The 18,911-nt window shown below is 41.0% G+C and overlaps 1 protein-coding gene across 1 annotated transcript in view; it reads left to right on the top strand.

The window, feature by feature from the left end:
* Positions 1-7,582: 7,582 nt before the first annotated feature.
* asun (integrator complex subunit 13 asun) overlaps positions 7,583-18,911 on the top strand; it is a 476,385-nt gene continuing 465,056 nt past the window's right edge. The window contains exon 1 of the mRNA XM_069325991.1: positions 7,583-7,711. The gene's annotated coding sequence lies outside the window, so the exon portion shown is untranslated. The remainder of the gene's footprint in view (positions 7,712-18,911) is intronic.

The following is an 18,911-nucleotide window of genomic DNA, read 5'->3' as shown; positions in this document are numbered from 1 at the left end:
ATCCACTGAACTATGGTGAGCCAGCCTATCCTTCTGCTTAGATAGTACTTATAGTAACGATGTGGCCCATTGTTCATATATTGACGTAATGGACAATTAGACAGTAGAATTTGGTACTAGTGAACTTGGAGAAACCGCGAAAGGTTTTGTATATATGTTGCTAATGAAACTTGACCTAACCTAACCCCCTAAAGGCTATATGAAGCCTAATATAGTACATATATGTGCTATACTAGGTCTAGGAATATTTAAGTATTATTTTTAGCGTTATTTTTCCGGACTATAAAGTGAGTAGTACCAAGTTCTATTACATAGTTACTGCCATAATACTGTCTAAACTAGAGGATGGGCGCCCACATACCTAAGCCACAAGTTCTACAGCCTAACCTAGAGTCACGTTTAAGTAGGTTTATTGAGACAATAAAATAAATCTCAAATGGATAGAGTATCTTAGGCTATTTCTATCCTCCTCTACATCAAGTCCGTCAAGGGACACACAAATCCAGTGAGTACAAATCCACAAATCACAGAACAAGAATCCCATTTAACATTGCAACACCTGGAGTCCTATCTAATGACGGTGAACATTCAATAAATTAAGATTAATTAGCTCTGTCGACATTAAATCAGAGCCATGATTAAGCACGTTATTTCGAGAAACTAAAATCATAATCTCACAAAAGAATAATAATAAAGATTAGGTGAATAAAAAGACCGGACAACTCTTATAAAAAAAAGTTTGATTTCATATCTTAAATCTTCTCGACATTTGCAAATTTCAAGAAGTTATTAACCCACAAATATACATCATATTTCTTAATAGCATTACTATTTACAGTTCGCTATTGTATACCCTAAATGATTAATGATTCTCTCTGTCATTTTTTTATCAAAACAGAATGTTCATGATTAAACGTTTGAGTGTTGAACATGTTAATATAATGTGGGCAGGAGAGACGTGCGAGAGAGAAACATTGGTGAACCAAAGGAGCTGTGGGCGGGTCGGGAGCGTTGCTCACCTTGAAACCTGCCACAAGTTCCCTTGTCAACACGGTCAGCGTTGTCTAACGGCAGCTGTACCGGGTACAGCAGCGTGGGCTGAGGTGGGTAAGCTACCGGTAGCTGTACCGGGTACAGCAGCGTGGGCTGAGGTGGGTCCCGTGCAAATCCAACTTTGTGTGGTACAACTTTTAAACAGCGCTTAAACTTCGTAAAACTTCGTTAAACTATGGTCTTCGTTAACTGTAGAATTCGCCAGATTGTAGACTTCGTTAAACTGTAGAACTCGTTAAACGGTTCTGTTAAACACATTTGCTATATTTTGCTGCTTCTAAATAATAAACAATGTTACTCGAAGCCGGCATCACTTAATGACTTCTATCGAGTTCTTGAATTAATTATGTACTTGGAGTGACTAATATTTTAATGCCAGGCATCAGACCACAGTAAGTAAGTAAGATATATAATAATAATATTATTACCGTATTATTGTAATTAAAAATATTACTATTAGCAGCAATCAACTTACACTTGCTATAATTACATAATAACACACTTGAGTGTCTCAGTCTTCTTCATTGTTCATAACAGTAAAGAACATCACGATTGCTATTAATTATTTAATACAGTACATAAGAAATCATCTTTATTAGTAATTAAGACAGGTAGGGGGGCCCAGGGAGGTCCATAAATAAAAACCACTAACAGAAAGATAGTTAAACCATGTGCTTCACCAGGCTGCCAAGTCCATGGAACATGATTTATAAACCACTTAGGCACGAGTGTAAACAACGCTTCCTTAGCCACACTTGAGAGAAACGTGAGAGTAAGGCCAAGAATAAATGTGGACACAAATCTTAGTGTGACTATTCTGTACACGAGTTTACCTGTTATGGAGAGAGGAGACTTCAGGGTGACCTTCGGCAGGAGCACGACTGACGGTGCAGCTGTTGGGTGGGTGTCTGGTCCTCCTGAGAACCAGTTCAGTCTGAAGGGAAGATCAGAGTAACAGTACAAGGCACACGCACTAAGGGGACGCGCACTAGGGGACAGGCACACGCACTAGGGGACAGGCACACGCACTAGGGGACACAGGTGGAAATTTAGTGCCCAAATGAGCCATAGAGACGTTAGAAAGAATTTTTTTCAGTGTCAGAGTAGTAAACAAATGGAATGCATCAGGAAGTGATGTGGTGGAGGCTGACTTCATACACAGTTTCAAGTGTAGATATGATAGAGCCCAGTAGGCTCAGGAACCTGTACACCAGTTAATTGACAGTTGAGAGGCAGGATCAAAGAGCTAGAGCTCAACCCCCGCAAGCACAATTAGGTGAGTACAGCCTGAAGGGGAGACCAGATGAACAGGACAGGCTGAAGAGAAGCCATCTCCTATGATACTAACACGTAAGAAGGGTAAGGTGTGGAGAGACCACCGCTAAACTGGGAACACAGACATATAGAGGACGCTAAAGATAAAAGATACCTAAAGAAACCGCTAAAGGGAAGGGACGCGAACTATCAGGGAGAAAGTGCCAAGCCATGATGACTATATAGCACTTGGAAGGGGTTAGGATAAGGGTTTGGGATAGGACGGAGGGGAAAGGAATGGTGCCCAACCACTTGGACGGTCGGGGATTGAACGCCAACCCTGCATGAAGCGAGACCGTCGCTCTACCGTCCAGCCTAAGATTATAAACCAGCCCCTAGTATAATGAAATGGCCCCCAAAAGACTCCTCTTGGCAGAGCATTGTGTATGGCACACTTAAAATCATTACTGACCATAAATGCCAAAATGGCAACCGTGAAATCCTTGGATAAATGTAAAATATTTTGTTGAAACGTTATGGTGGTCACCCCAAGGTGGACCGTAGTCGTGTCTGTCTGTGCTTGAGACAGCTTCCAAGTATTGCCTTTTTTACGGGGGGGGGGGGGGGTAAGTGTGTAAACGCACCTATACTTTTAGTTATTGTGTGTTCATTTTCCTTTATTTCGAAATAACGAAACACACACATGTGACATAAACACCAAACACACACATGCAACCCTTAAACACCAAACACACACATGCAACATTGCAACATTCAAGCACCAAACACACACATGCCACCCTTAACACCAAACACACACATGCAACATTCAAGCACCAAACACACACATGCCACCCTTAACACCAAACACACACATGCAACATTCAAGCACAAAACACACACATGCAACACCGAAGCACCAAACACAAACTCTTGCGACATTCAACAATAAAAAAAATTATTAGTCACTCCAAGGACATAATTAATTCAAGAACTCGAAAGAACTCATTAAGTGATGCCGGTCGAGAGTAACATTGTTTATAGATTACCTGAGTTATTGGTTGAGTACACAACGTCAGCACCAGAAAATACATCAGCTTATGATGTTCTTCAAAGTTCAAAATCAACTTAGAGGTCCCTTATTCTAAACATGTCAAAACTTACACCGGGCTGAGGATGAGGCTTCCCTCTCAAGCCTCGCTCTTAATTTATTAACTGACTTCGAATTAAGCAGCAAAATATAAGAAATGAGTTTAATGACGTCCACAATTTAACGTTTGCTGATAAAATATTCATATCCCACATGAAAGTTTTTAAAGTTTTATTCAGTATAAAAACTGACTCTTCCTACTAACTTTAAAGTAGGAATCAGATCTCTAGTTATATGGAGAAACAATGAATTTCACAACCCAGGTTAACTTGGATTTAGAACAGGAATATCCTACCTGTCGCGATTACTCAACCGCTACAACTAATTACTGAAGTATAAGAATAAAAAGGCAACTGCAGATATTGTATACTCTGACTTTGCACAGGTATTTGATAAGTGGTGACCATGGAACAGGAACCATGGGCAGAGTTTCTTTCACCCTATGCCCCTGTTACCTAGCAGTAAAATAGGTACCTGGGTGTTAGTCAGCTGTCACGGGCTGCTTCCTGGGGGTGGAGGCCTGGTCGAAGACCGGGCCGCGGGGACACTAAAGCCCCGAAATCATCTCAAGATAACCTCAAGATGGAGTGATTGCCCCCTAAAATGAGATCAAAAGGGATTGGGTGATGGGTATTCAATTTACTGTTAAATTGAATGCCAAGAGTAACAGTCAATTCAAACAAAACCAGGTCCAAGCACAGAGAAAAGTTGTGTACCCCAGGGCACAGTTCTTGCACCACTGCATTTTTCCTTATATCAGAAATAGACAAAATACAAGTCATAGCTTTGTGTCATCATTTGCGGGCGATGCAAAAATTAGTATGAACTTCTTTAGAATGTACTGAAAAACTACAAACTGATATCAATAAAGATTTCAAATGGGCAACAGAAAATAACATGATGCTTTACAATGATAAATTCCAGATACTTAAATATGGTAAAAATTAAGTTTTTATAAAAAATACATCATATAAGCAGGCGATGAGTCACAATAACGTGGCTGAAGTATGTTGATCAGACCACACCAAGAAGTTGAAGGGACGACGACGTTTCGGTCCGTCCTGGACCATTCTCAAGTCGATTGTGAATGAACGAAGACAATCGACTTGAGAATGGTCCAGGACGGACCGAAACATCGTCGTCCCTTCAACTTCTAGTGTGTGGTCTGGTCGACACAATCACATCTTCTCACAGAAGGAAAACAGCAAGTAAAGGCTCTGGGAATAATGTGGTCAGACGACGCCACAAATAACACAATATAACAACGCTAATATCAGCTTTCATTCACCTTGGGCATTAGGAAATGTTATATCCACGGTAGTGAGGACGCCATCCCCATCCTCCTGTTCAGATAGTACCCATTGTCACGGTCGTCAATAGTCACAAATTCGTACGTTCTTAGCTTTTAGATAATAGTATACTGACTAGTAAGGAATTCTTTTTCGCTAAACACAAACCTAAATATTCCTAGGCCTAATGTAGCAAACATATGTACTATATATTAGGCCTCAGATATCGTGTATTAGGCCTAGGGAGATTAGGATAGGCTAGTTTTATTTGTCAAAGCCACACAAGTAAAAAATAGTTTTCCGGTTTGTCCAACTCAATAGTTCAGATTTCTACGTTCTAATTTCGTTGTACGTCGGTGTATATACTATGGTCCTCATCGTTACTGTAAGTACTACCAAACCATGAGGGTGGGCTGGCAGTTTATGTAACTCAGGGCTCGAGTGGTAGCCACGGGGATGGCAAGTTTCACTGGGTAGAAGTTAGCTGCCTTGGAATCCTTCCCTTTTAAGGGTAGCCTAGTAGCGCAGTTGACAGAGCGACTACAGCCCATGCCGGAGTTCACAACCAAAGATCACACTCACTTCAAAAAATCTACCACTTTAGCTTCACGCCCGTGCCACCTCTTCCATCCAGCGGTCGACCCCAAAGACGCATTCATCAATTTTAACATTCTAATCATTCAAAACAACTTTTCTCATATAAATTAATATTATTATTATATATTAGCATATTGTGCATATTTAGGTATTGGTTAGGTTAGGTTAAGTGTTTATGTTCTGTTGCCGATTATTTGTGTTTGTATTATGTGGGAGAAGCATTTACAGGGTTGTGGTTTGAACACAAATCGTCAGCAAAGCTGTGTTCGAGAAGTGTTCAAACATCATCAGTTGTGAGTCGCGTATAAACCGTTTTTCATTCATAAACGGGTGGGTTGGGGGGTTGGCGGGTGCATAGAATAGCCTTTTGTCCTTTGTTTATGAGGACGAGTTGCTGGAGGATGAGTTTGATGAGGACAGCCTGGGGTGCTTGCACTTTGACCCAGGGTTCAGTCCCCTTAAATATAAATTTTAAAAATTGAATCTAGTTAAAAAAAAAACATTTTTCCTAAGGAGCGGCTTGAAGTTGGCTACAGGCGCTCATCATTGGATATTCCGATAATGCTCAGCCACGAAGTCGACATTAGGATGTCCAGCTGTCAACAAATAAGACAATTTAGAAGTTTCACGGCAGCTGTCTCTCCAACACTACAAGTTCAAGTTTAAGCTCAAGTAAGTTTATTGAGGTAATGAAATATAATACATCTCAAGAGGATAGAGTAGCCTATGCTATTTCTACCCTACCTTTCTACTGATACAGGTCACCGAGGCTGAACCATAAGTACTGTAGTTACCATTACAGTACTTAATTAGTGTTCCTTGTGAAGTGAAGAAAATATGCGGTTATTTTATTCTTTCATAATAAAATGTTACCTGTTTATCGGAGGTTTGAGCAAAAGCCAGCCCAACCACTTGGGCTGGACGGTAGAGCGACGGTCTCGCACCATGCAGATTGGCGTTCAATCCCCGACCTGTCAAAGTGGTTGGCCACCATTCCTTCCTCCCGTCCCATCCCAAATCCTTATCCTGACCCCTTCCCAGTGCTATATAGTCGTAATGGCTTGGCGCTTTCCCCCTGACAGTTCCCTTCCCTTGAGCCAAAGCCAGAAAGGGGGTTTAAATTTGTTTTATTTTACCTTATAAACATTAACAATTGTAAGTGATACAAAACGTGTAATTGCAAGTAATTGCCCTAATGGGCGGGGTATTACCCTAATGGGCGAGGTAATGGCTCCCCCAAGAGTTGTGGGGCTTGGGAAGGGGGGGTGATAGAAGGGAACACTGCCTAATATACTTCTCTGAAAAGCTCCCGCCGTCAACAGCTTATTGCTCTTTTCCGAATATCCCGGGTCGATGACACGTTTTATTATTTCAGTTTCATTCGTTAAACTTAACTCTTGGAAAACGCTTTAGGAAAGTTACGTTTATTATTTATATTTCTCAGACATCAAAGATACCTAATTCTCACCGCTTTCGGTAATAATTATGCCTAATTCTCACAACTTCCGGTATAAGGGACACCTAATTCTCACCACCTTCGGTACTAAATATGCATAATTCTTACTTTGATAATCGTCTGCTCTTATTAATTATGGTATCAATATAACCAATTATCAACGCTTTCGTTATTAAAATTGACTGATTCTCACTTCCAGGATCAGAGGATACTAATTCTCATCACTTCTGATACGCTGTAATGTTAGTTATCCGACGGTGTACAACCTTTCTGTTCAATACATAAACTCCAGCATTAATCATAAATCATTAATAACTGTAATTATTTAGATATTTCAATATTTATAAGAATGTACAATCAATTATTTTGTTGCACAATTGTGTGTAAATGGCACGTTCTCAAAATAATAAATAAATCGTATAATAATAATAAATGGCATCACTACATATCAATTAACAAATCTATGATACATCAGGAAAAATAATGCTAACCCTAAAAATTAGATGCCACTTTAGGAGTGAAGAATATATATATATATATATATATATATATATATATATATATATATATATATATATATATATATATATATATATATATATATATATATATATATATATATATATATGAAAGCTTCGTCAGATAATTTGAATATTCTGTTATTTTCCCGCCGTGTTTCCTGGCCTGTGATTGGCTACTCGTCAGCTGCGATCTGTTTACCACCGGTGTTGACGTGTTCCTGTGAGCACGTGTCTTGTATAGTGTGTGTGGGGGACCTGTTTTAGGTGCGTTTGTGGCCATTTCAAAGCTGTTCCTGTTATTAGGAAGGATGAACTATCGACGCTGGATCTTCAGAGAGGACTTAGTGTGGTGACAGAAGGTGTGACACGACCAGGATCACCAGATATTAAGGTCAGTTTGTGATGACTTCTCGACTCTGGGGTTTTGTTGACAAGTTCCCCGCCAAATCTTTTTGTGTCTTCATGTGACCTCCGCTGAATGTTATTTACCTGAATTTACCTGAGGATGAGGACATGGGAGCCTCGATGAGGACAGGGAGCCGGCGGCTTGTCAAACTGGTTTTAGCTTTTACATTCCTTGTGTTGATTGATTGGGTATAAGATCTGATTTATATTGATTGATTATATCTAATCATGGTGTTGATTGATCACAAAGGTAACAATTTGTGTTGTGATTACTTATGGCTCCAATGTATAGAAAATGGCCTAAACTTTGCTTTGACCTTTCTCTAAGACGGCTTAGGGAAGACATCTTGAAGGTACTTGAAAAGTCTGCCGTCTCCTTATCTAGAGCTGTGACAGTTTAATTGATCGGCATTCTGAGAGTACCTTCAAGATGTCTTCCCTTACCTCTCTTAGACAAAGGTCAAAGCAAAGTTTAGGCCTTTTTCTATACTTGGAGCCATAAATAATCACAACACAAATTGTTACCTTTGTGATCAATCAACACCATGATTAGATATATTCAATCAATATAAATCAGAACTTATACCCAATCAATCAACACAAAGAATATAAAAGCTAAAACCAGTTTGACAAGCCGCCGGCTCCCTGTCCTCATCAAGGCCACTAGTATTAGTCCCCTTCAAAAATTATAGTACTTCAAAAAATTGAAAAAGTATAGTACAAAGTTCAGGCTTTGTACTATTGGAATACTTCAAATGGCAAGGGAAAAATTAAATAGTAATTATACAGCTTAATCTAAGCGGTCCTAGGCCTAAATAAGTAACCATAGGCTTAACTATGTCATCTTGACTAAACTTGACACTTTTGTGCAATGGTAATCCCAGGAAAGTTCAGGTTTGTTTGTTGCCTTCTTTCTCGTGTCCTTCGCAAAATTAATACAAACTTAAAATTTGAGGGATGCAACAGTTCAATTTTGTCAGTTCAAGCAATATTTCTTATAAGTACCATCGTATTTAGTTGACAGGATGGATTTTTTTTATTATTATTTTCTACCCCACACATATGCAATGCCAGCCAGTATAAATACATTTTCTTCTGTCCTCCATGGACAGGGTTAGAGATCTGTTAAACATATAATTCAGTGCTTTATTGAACAATCAACCACAGAAGGTGACTGTAATGCTTTTAAAAGGCTAAGCTAACCTACAAACATAAATACACAGATTTACGTCTGTCCTACATAAACAGTGTTCGAGGTGTCTATTTACCTAGCATCATTAATTGCGTTTATGAAGGTGAAATGCAATTCTGAACAGCTTCCACATACCCTATATACCAATACACACACACATATATACATATATACACATATATATACCAACACATATCCACGTATATATATACATACACATATGTCTCTCCTAGTTTGACAGTGTAAAATAGCTTCTATGGAAACTTGTGTGATATTAAACACTTAACCACTGAAGGTGATTTAAGGTGCTTTTACAAGCTCAGGTTATATAGTTACATCACATACATACATTGTATAATTGATACATTACATTGTCAATCTTGGGTACAAATCCAATATATCATCAAGTATTCATATAGTATTTACAGAGTTCAGCATACCTCAGCCCAGGAGGATGAAATTCAGTCAATATGGGACATTATACAATATAATATTCCAGGGAGTGTTTTCTCTTTCACAAAGTTGACACATGGTGTATTCGACACTTTCACAAAGTTGACACATGGTGTATTCGACACTTTCACAAAGTTGACACATGGTGTATTCGACACTTTCACAAAGTTGACACATGGTGTATTCGACACTTTCACAAAGTTGACACATGGTGTATTTGACACTTTCACAAAGTTGACACATGATGTATTCGGCTTTAGGGTTTTGAGAAAGCTGAACTCGGCAAAGCTAAATACATCTATCATATTCTGGCCACTATAACATCACATTGCCGAGCTCTTGCTCTATTGGTCCCATACATGAATGTCTCCTCACAATATTTATCATAATGTTTAATGCTACAACTTTCAAGCCTTTGTGAATTTGTTAAGTCAGTGAGATTTTCAGGAATCTCTTTGTTAAGTCTTCCAGCATAACTATAGATGAGCCATAAAAGGATTAATCTGTCTATTGTCATAATAGATTAATTTACTACCACTTCTAAAACTATCTATCTATTAATAACTGATCTGATCAGGGCTGCATTGGGCTGGCCTTCCAATCTAAAATATAGAAATTACAATATTATTTATTAAAATTTTTAAAACAAATATTATACCAAAATTTATAATGGAGTAAGAATTGTGATATTACCCTTTTTATAAGAAGCTACTAATACAGTACGTCAGTTCCCTGTTCAACGATGTTAACAACCGAACACTTGGAATGTAAAGGTAAAATATAAAACTGATACGCTAGTGGTAATTTTATCATCAATATAGCCAAATGAAGGTATTGCTGAATATTATAAACCAGGATGGCACTACTCCCATGGCTGTCAAGGGAAGAAATTACCTAACGTTATAACAGATTGAATTAAATTTTAAGTTTTGCCCCGAGGGGCGAGTTTATTGGGCAGCACCACTCATCTTGTGAGTGCACACACCGCTGTTGTTGTTTTAGATTCAGCTACTCTGACTAAAGCGATCCAAGCAGCACGGGCTATGGTGAGCCCGTCGTACTTTTACCTGGCACAGGAGATGTGGTGAGGCTGCTACTCGTTGTTGTTGTTGGTGTTATTTTAGATTCAGCTACTGGAACAAAATTACCATGTAGCACGGGCTATGGTGAGCCCGTGGGGACACACCGCCATAGTAGCATGTAATATACCCCCCCCCTCCCCAATAGGTAGAATACCCGCTAGGTTTTCCTGTCACTTGTACCCAGACACAGCTGAGACTTGCTTAACTGTCTCAAGTTAATTGAATTCTTGACAAACTGAATTCTTACTCCAATACAAAAATAATTACAAATTAATAAAAGTAAGATGGGAAGTACTTTATTTTGTTCAGTATCCGAAGGCTATAGTACTAATGCGAAATGAAGCTCTGAAGCAAAGGTGTTAACTATACTTGGCTCTTAGCTTCACATAGTACAGCATTAAGGCTCGGTGCGTTAGCTTCGGGAGTACTTATGACAACGCTAGTGGGACGTTGTGTTGTGTTCACCGGCGTATTTTATCTATTTATTCTTATTTATATATACAAGAGTTCATTCTTGTACAGCCACTAGCACGCATAGCGTTTCGGGCAGGTCCTTAATCCTATGTTCCCTGGAATACGACCCGCAAAAACATTTAACAACCAGGTACCAATTTTACTGTTGGGTTAAACAGAGGCTACAGTTAGGGATTTGCTCCCCGGCCAGGATACGAACCCAGGACAAAGCGCTCGCGCAACGCCAGGCAGGCGTCTTACCACTACGCCACAGGGACTGAAAGACAATTTAGGATAGTATGATGTATATAGTAACTGGCGTGCTCTCAGGCGAGTTTGGGCGGTTTATTATGATGGTGGGAATCATGTTGACAATACATCTGGAAGAGTATCAAGTGTTAAGAGATCGCTACACCAAAACTGCTGCTGACTCCGCTTCCAGCTCCAACGTAAACAGAGAGAAATTGAAATTAAAATTGAAATAAGTTTATTGAGGTAAAATACACACAAAAGGATGAGGTAGCTCAAGCTATTCTCACCCCCGTTCAGTACAACGTGTTCATACATATATAGACACACATCACAAACAATAAACATATTGCCCAACATTCTGAGATAAACATATACATTTCCTCCTTTACACAAGTAGTATGGTACATGAGAGAGAGAAGGTGCGCAGTCATTATGGTTCCCAAGAGCAGTTACATCCTTTAAAGGTTGGAAGGTCGAATTTGATAGCAAGGCCAAGTACATAATTTATCATACTCAATTAATGAACCCACGTATTATTTCGAGTCCGTCCAAACATTAATTTTTAATAGTGGCAAGATACAGATTTTCTGCACAGTAGAATCCCACGCTAGGCTATTGTCACGTATTTTTAGCATAGCTTTTAGAATCTTTTGCTAAGTTATGATATTAAATGAGGCGTTCTGGTGAGCAAGTAATAATAGTGAGTACGTCAAGACCATATTCATTTGTCATACTTTCAGCACTTTCCAGTTTCCATCACGTAACATTTGTGTTTGAATGTCATCATTCATCTATTTGTACGTATTTTACCTCAATAAACTTATTTCAATTTCAATTTCGCACCTGCAGAGTTGAACTTCAGGTCTTGGACCCGTCTCTCTCTCTCTCTCTCTCTCTCTCTCTCTCTCTCTCTCTCTCTCTCTCTCTCTCTCTCTCTCTCTCTCTCTCTCTCTCTCTCTCTCTCTCTCTCTCTCTCTCTCTCTCTCTCTCTCTCTCTCTCTCTCTCTCTCTCTCTCTCTCTATATATATATATATATATATATATATATATATATATATATATATAATATATATATATTTATATATATATATATATATTTATATATATATATATATAATATATATATAATATATATATATTTATATATATATATATATATCCTTTTTGTATAACGAAATTTTAAAATTAAGTTAGATATATATACACACACATACAAAAAGAATAGGGGTGGAAGGCGAATAAAATATCAAAGTGTTCAGTGAGGATCCACAAGGTCTTCTCTGAGTACTCTTTATTTTCTTCTCCGAGGCTATGGATCCCCACACTTGCACCAGAGGTGGAGAGAGAGAGAGGGAAAGAGAGAGCGAGAGATGTACAATGAGGCACTAGAGCCTGGACCAGCTGGTCATGAGGGCAACAGAGGGGCAACTTGTCACAACTTGCCCCAAGGATGCCTGGAGTGGATTTTACAAGCATTACCCTCTCCTCCTCCCCCAGGTTCTCGTTCGTGCATTGAAAGCTAAACACACATGGATGTGGGTGAGAGAAGGAGGAGAATGAAGAAAGAGTGAAAGAGAGAATGTAAAGGAGAAGGAGAGGAGGAAGAGACGCAATAATAAGAATGTTTGGAGAAACACGTATCTGGACTTAAAGCCATAAAGCAAAGCTTCTTCGTGCACTTCAAGCCTGGTATTTTCTTTATCCATGACCTACTCCGATCATCCCCCCTTCCCACAGGCATGACCCCGGACAACCAACCCACACTCCTGCCACCCACAGTGTACGCCACCAAGTGTCAAACACTATATATCTCTCCCATCCACACCTCTGTACCACAACTATGACTCTTTAGTATGCTATCTTCCACACAACCTTCCTTTTTTTATGGTGCAAAGGAGATGGAATATAGTGTGAGTTATGATAGCAGGCGGGCTGTCCGCCTTGCTGGCACGATGTATACTCACCTAATTGTGCTTGCGGGGGTTGAGCTCTGGCTCTTTGGTCCCGCCTCTCAACCGTCAATCAGCAGGTGTACAGGTTCCTGTGTACTCACCTAGTTGTACTCACCTAGTTGCGCGTGTGGGGGTTGAGCTCTGGCTCTTTGGTCCCGCCTCTCAACCGTCAATCAACAAGTGTACAGGTTCCTGAGCCTACTGGGCTCTTATCATATCTACACTTGAAACTCTGTATGGAGTCAGCCTCCACCACATCACTTCCTAATGCATTCCATTTGTCAACCACTCTGACACTAAAAATGTTCTTTCTGATATCTCTGTGGCTGTGGCTGTGTGTATGTGTGTGTGTGTAAATTTCCTCACATGTATACGATGAGTTACAATAACGTGGCTGAAGATACGATGACCAGACCACACATTAGAAGATGAAGGAACCACGACGTTTCGGTCGGTCCCGGACCATTATCAAGTGGTGTGTTGACAATGGTCCAGGACGGACCGAAACGTTGTCGTTAACTCATCTTCTGATGTTTGGTTTGGTCATCTTTCCTCACGTGTATTTCAGCATATGAATGTCTATACTGTAGATGAATACTATGTAGCATTCACATAACTACATTCCGATGCTTTTGTACGTTTTGATGTCATGTTTAAGGGTTTTTATTATAATTATTATTATAATTATTATTATAATTATTATTATTTATTATTTCTTCTGGGAATTATGTATTGTGGGTGGGACTGGGTTTCCATCAAGTAGCTCGAGGCTGTTGGCCCACCAGCTGTGGGAGCGGGGCGTCTCATCTTGGAGTGATCTTTCCAGCATTCAGTCTTCTAACATAACGATGGTGTTCCACACCTTGATGGCTTGGTGCTGTAGTCTGATGTTTAGTGGCTGTGTGTTCAGGAGTTCATGGAATTCCTGGATTGTCTGATCATATGATTGACGGTGTTTTGCTGCTCTCCTTAGTGCCTGATTTTTTTACTGCTTGCAGTTTCTGCATGTTAGTTTTCTTCAAGGTGTGTAGTGGTACTGGGGGATACTCTAGCTGCGGCCGAACTAGAGCCTTATATAAGTGTATCTGAATGTTAGTACTGAGGCTTCGGAATTTTCTCAGTTTTCTTATGGCTGTTTATTTATGTATTTATTTAATTATTATTTATTTATTATTTATTTATTTATTTATTTATTTGTTCTGTCCTTTACGGGAATTTTGATTACTGTTATGTTAACCTTGAGTCCCAGTATTCTTCCTCTATCCGCATATTGGAGAAGGTGGTTGTGAAAGATTATCTGGACGTTTTGTTTGTACTTCGTTGTATCATCCACTCTATTCCCTACCCTCATCCCCCTATACCCATTCCTCATCCCCTAATACCCTACCCTCATCCCCTGCCCAATCTTCATCCACTTTCCAGAATTCCCCTTAACCCATCGCCATTACCCAGGCCCCACAACCCCCCTATCCTTCTTCCCCATCCCTCTTTCCCCATCCCCCCTTCATCCCTATCATCTCCATCCCTGCTCAAAACCCCAGAGTGATAGCATCACTCTGGTTAGCCTTTGGGTGGTCGTCTGTGGAGTAATCTCTGGGGAGGCGTCCTTGGTCGTGACTGTCTTGAGTTCCCTTCGTGCCCAGCACTGAGGGGGGAGTGGGGGTGGGGGTTGATGGTGGAGTGGGGGGTGGAGGGTTGATGGTGGAGTGGGGGGTGGAGGGTTGATGGTGGAGTGTGGGGTGTGGGGTTGATGGTGGAGTGGGGGGGTGGAGGGTTGATGGTGGAGTGGGGGGTGGATGTGGAAGTATGTATGGACTGGTCAGGGATGAAAAATTGTGGGTGGCAGTGGGAGTGATAGTGGTGGGTGGTTGTGGTGGGTGGTTGTTGGGGGTGGGGGTGGGGGTGTGAGTACAGAAGGGTGAGTGCACTAGTGCTGCTTGTGGTGGGGGGGGGAGGGGTTCACTCCCTCTGGTGGGGGAGTTGTCAGTCGTATCTCCCCCTCCCTCCCTCTACATAAAGTTGTTTTTTCTTTATTAAATAATATACAGTATAAAGATCATATTTACATCAATTTACAAGGGAAAATGCTACATTATATATAGTTTGTATAATTCTCAGTAAACCAATTTTCTATATCATCACGGAACATGAGCCGTAAACCCCTAATGTTATACTTGATCCTGCCTTGCAAGACCTTCAATATTGTGTCTACTGAGAAACCCTCCTGCCTGCCTATCCACACACAGTAACCCTCCTGCCTGCCTATCCACACACAGTAACCCTCCTGCCTGCCTATCCACACACAGTAACCCTCCTGCCTGCCTATCCACACACAGTAACCCTCCTGCCTGCCTATCCACACACAGTAACCCTCCTGCCTGCCTATCCACACACACAAATGTAATCAGAAAGTAGCATAATTATTGTATTCTTAATTTTCTTGCATTTTATGTCAATATGAAACATTAAAAGCCTCATTAACTTCACTCTAATACTTGGTCCACATAAAGCTTTAAGAGTGTCTCTAATCCAGTTTACAAGAACAACTTTCTGCTTTACAGAAATAAAATATATATATATATTATTCTCAATTTCAGTACATTGGTAACACCTATTGTTGTCCTTAATGCCCAACATCAACAACCTATCATTAGTAGGAAGGGTCTCATGAATATAGTCATACAATAGCTCACTTTATTTTGAGACAATAAATTTAACATGGAGGTTTGCTCATATTACTTGCCAGTTAAAGAGTTGTACCATCGTACAGATTCACTGGTTTGTGCTTCTATCCTCCTTTCCTCAGTTACCTTGTTACGGTGATGTTGCCTGACAATACCTCTAATTTGTAGAAGAGTCTTGGGTATGAAGTATTCAATATGGTCTCCTTCAGCGCCTTCAGCAGCCAGCACATCTGCTCGTTCATTCCCACATTAGAGGTGATTCACAGAAACTTGACGACTCTTCCCTGATTGGTAAATACTCTCACAGCTCTCTTAATTTCAGCGACTATTGCAAGATTTTCTGCCCGATTTTTACTTAGGCTTTGCAGTGCTGCTTTTGAATCGGTGCAAATCACTGCACCATTAGTGTTCTGTTCAAGGAACCTTAACGCCATAACAATGGCAGTTAGCTCTGCTTGCGTTGATGAGGCATAGTTCTCAATAAGGTTACCTTGAGGTGCTTCCGGGGCTTAGCGTCCCCGCGGCCCGGTCGTCGACCAGGCCTCCTGGAAGGAAGTCAGGGTCTTGTCAAGTGAGGGGTTGTTGGGGTGGAGAGAGGAAGAGTGAGGTGGTGAAGGGAGCAGGGGTTGAGGAAGGCAGGGGTGGGCAAGGGGGCAGGAGTGAAGGGGAAGGCGGTGAAGGTGACCCGTGGGGGGAGGGACGGTGTCGACACGTCCAGAGCAGCCACACTCCTCACCCGTCACGGACACCAGCGGACATCCACCCGCACGTCACGTTCTCTCTCTCTCTCTCTCTCTCTCTCTCTCTCTCTCTCTCTCTCTCTCTCCCTCTCCCTCTCCCTCTCCCTCTCTCTCTCTCTCTCTCTCTCTCTCTCTCTCTCTCTCTCTCTCTCTCTCATTCTCTCATTCTCTCATTCTCTCATTCTCTCTCTCTCTCTCTCTCTCTCTCTCTCTCTCTCTCTCTCTCTCTCTCTCTCTCTCTCTCTCTCTCTCTCTCTCTCTCTCTCTCTCTCTCTCTCTCTCTCTCTCACTCTCTCACTCTCTCTCTCTCACTCTCTCTCTCTCTCTCTCTCTCTCTCTCTCTCTCTCTCTCTCTCTCTCTCTCTCTCTCTCTCTCTCTCTCTCTCTCTTCTTCTCTCTCTCTTCTTCTCTCTCTCTTCTTCTTGTAACACCAATCTATTGTAACACCACTCTAAAATGTACCACCGCCCTACAATGCACCACTATAATGGAACACCACTATAATGGAACACCACTATAATGGAACACTACTTATCCTGAGTAACACTTCCTCATCGGTTGCACTTGATAACACTGTTATGAGCTGACATATGATGGTTACACCGGGACTACAAAGTACACTGCCAACAAGGAGATGCTAACACAGGATGAAATACGCTGCCACCATCTGCCTTTGACCATTGAAACTATATCAAGCAACGAGGCAAGAAACATTGCTTGACTAGGAGAGTACTTTCTATGACTGTCATTAATTATGAAAATGGTTGTCAGCCACTATATCCAAAAAGGCTAAGAGGATTCAACAATTGACACAGACGGGAAATTTCACGTAAGTTTATTGAGACCAAAATTATGTCAATCACCAATTATAAATCCTACCCTAACACTGGCAAAAAGTTAAGAAATTTGGACATGGAACAAAAACTCAGAGATCACACACAATACCTTAATACCTCTGTCTCTCCCTGGCTGAGATGTTCTTCACAGCCCCGCTCTCGATCCCGGTGTACCGCCCTCTGCCTCTCCTATGTTCCTACAGGCCCTCTATATACAACCCCCACAGGGGGGAGGGGGAGATCTGCTGTTGCTACCCACCAAGAGTGTACAAACACTCAAGAAATATTTCAAAAAGCTTGTTTGACATTCACCATACACTCTTCAAGAGAGGAGTTATTAATTACGTGTGTGACTGACCTCTGACCTGGCCAAAAGGGGGAGATCCAGGGATGTTTACACATAAGAATCTGGAGTCTAATTTCCTTGCATGAAATATTACATACTTGAAACTATGCTGACTAAGACTAACCCAGGAATTTTTAATCAATATACAAGATAAACCGGAGGTCATCTGGGCTGACCTCTTGGAGAAGGCTTCCCTGGGTGTGATCTCTAAGGGGGGGGAGGTCCTGGGTGTTACATTCTCTCTCTCTTCTTCTCTCTCTCTCTCTCTCTCTCTCTCTCTCTCTCTCTCTCTCTCTCTCTCTCTCTCTCTCTCTCTCTCTCTCTCTCTCTCTCTCTCTCTCTCTCTTCTTCTCTCTCTCTTCTTCTCTCTCTCTTCTTCTCTCTCTCTTTTCTCTCTCTCTCTCTCTCTCTCTCTCTCTCTCTCTCTCTCTCTCTCTCTCTCTCTCTCTCTCTCTCTCTCTCTCTCTCTCTCTCTCTCTCTCTCTCTCTCTCTCTCTCTCATTCTCTCTCTCTCTCATTCTCTCTCTCTCTCTCTCTCTCTCATTCTCTCTCTCTCTCTCTCTCTCTCTCTCTCTCTCTCTCTCTCTCTCTCTCTCTCTCTCTCTCTCTCTCTCTCATTCTCTCTCATTCTCTCTCATTCTCTCTCTCTCTCTCTCTCTCTCTCTCTCTCTCTCTCTCTCTCTCTCTCTCTCTCTCTCTCTCTCTCTCTCTCTCTCTCTCTCTCTCTCTCTCTCTCTCTCTCTCTCTCCAAGCTCTACATCAAGAACGAGGAGGCGGTTGAAGTGAGCCCGGAAGTGCAGTGAAGCGTTGAAGTATAAAATTAATTTCTTGAAGACGACGAAGTTCAAGGAACACAATAGCGAGCGAATAGAGGGATTAACACACGCAGATAAAAATGATAGTTTAAGGCAAGTGAGAAGGTGTAGGAAGGGTGCAGGTGAATCAGGTGCAGGTGTAGTTAGGGTGATATTATAACTTTATTGGGATATAAGTCGTTGGTTTAAAATATATAAAATGTATACTGAAAACGTTTTCTTTGAAGAATTTGTTTTTCTGTAACCGGAATTCTCTGGCACACTTAAATAGTTTTCAAATTCCATATTTAACATTATCGTCAATGATACACCATATTAACCTAACCTAACCCAGCTTTAACCTAACCATTGATAGAGAGCAGAGGTAATCGTTCCCGAGC

The sequence above is a fragment of the Procambarus clarkii genome, chromosome 17 (assembly GCF_040958095.1).
Source record: "Procambarus clarkii isolate CNS0578487 chromosome 17, FALCON_Pclarkii_2.0, whole genome shotgun sequence".
NCBI classification, from domain to species: domain Eukaryota; kingdom Metazoa; phylum Arthropoda; class Malacostraca; order Decapoda; family Cambaridae; genus Procambarus; species Procambarus clarkii.
This window is presented reverse-complemented; position numbering and strand designations above follow the sequence as displayed.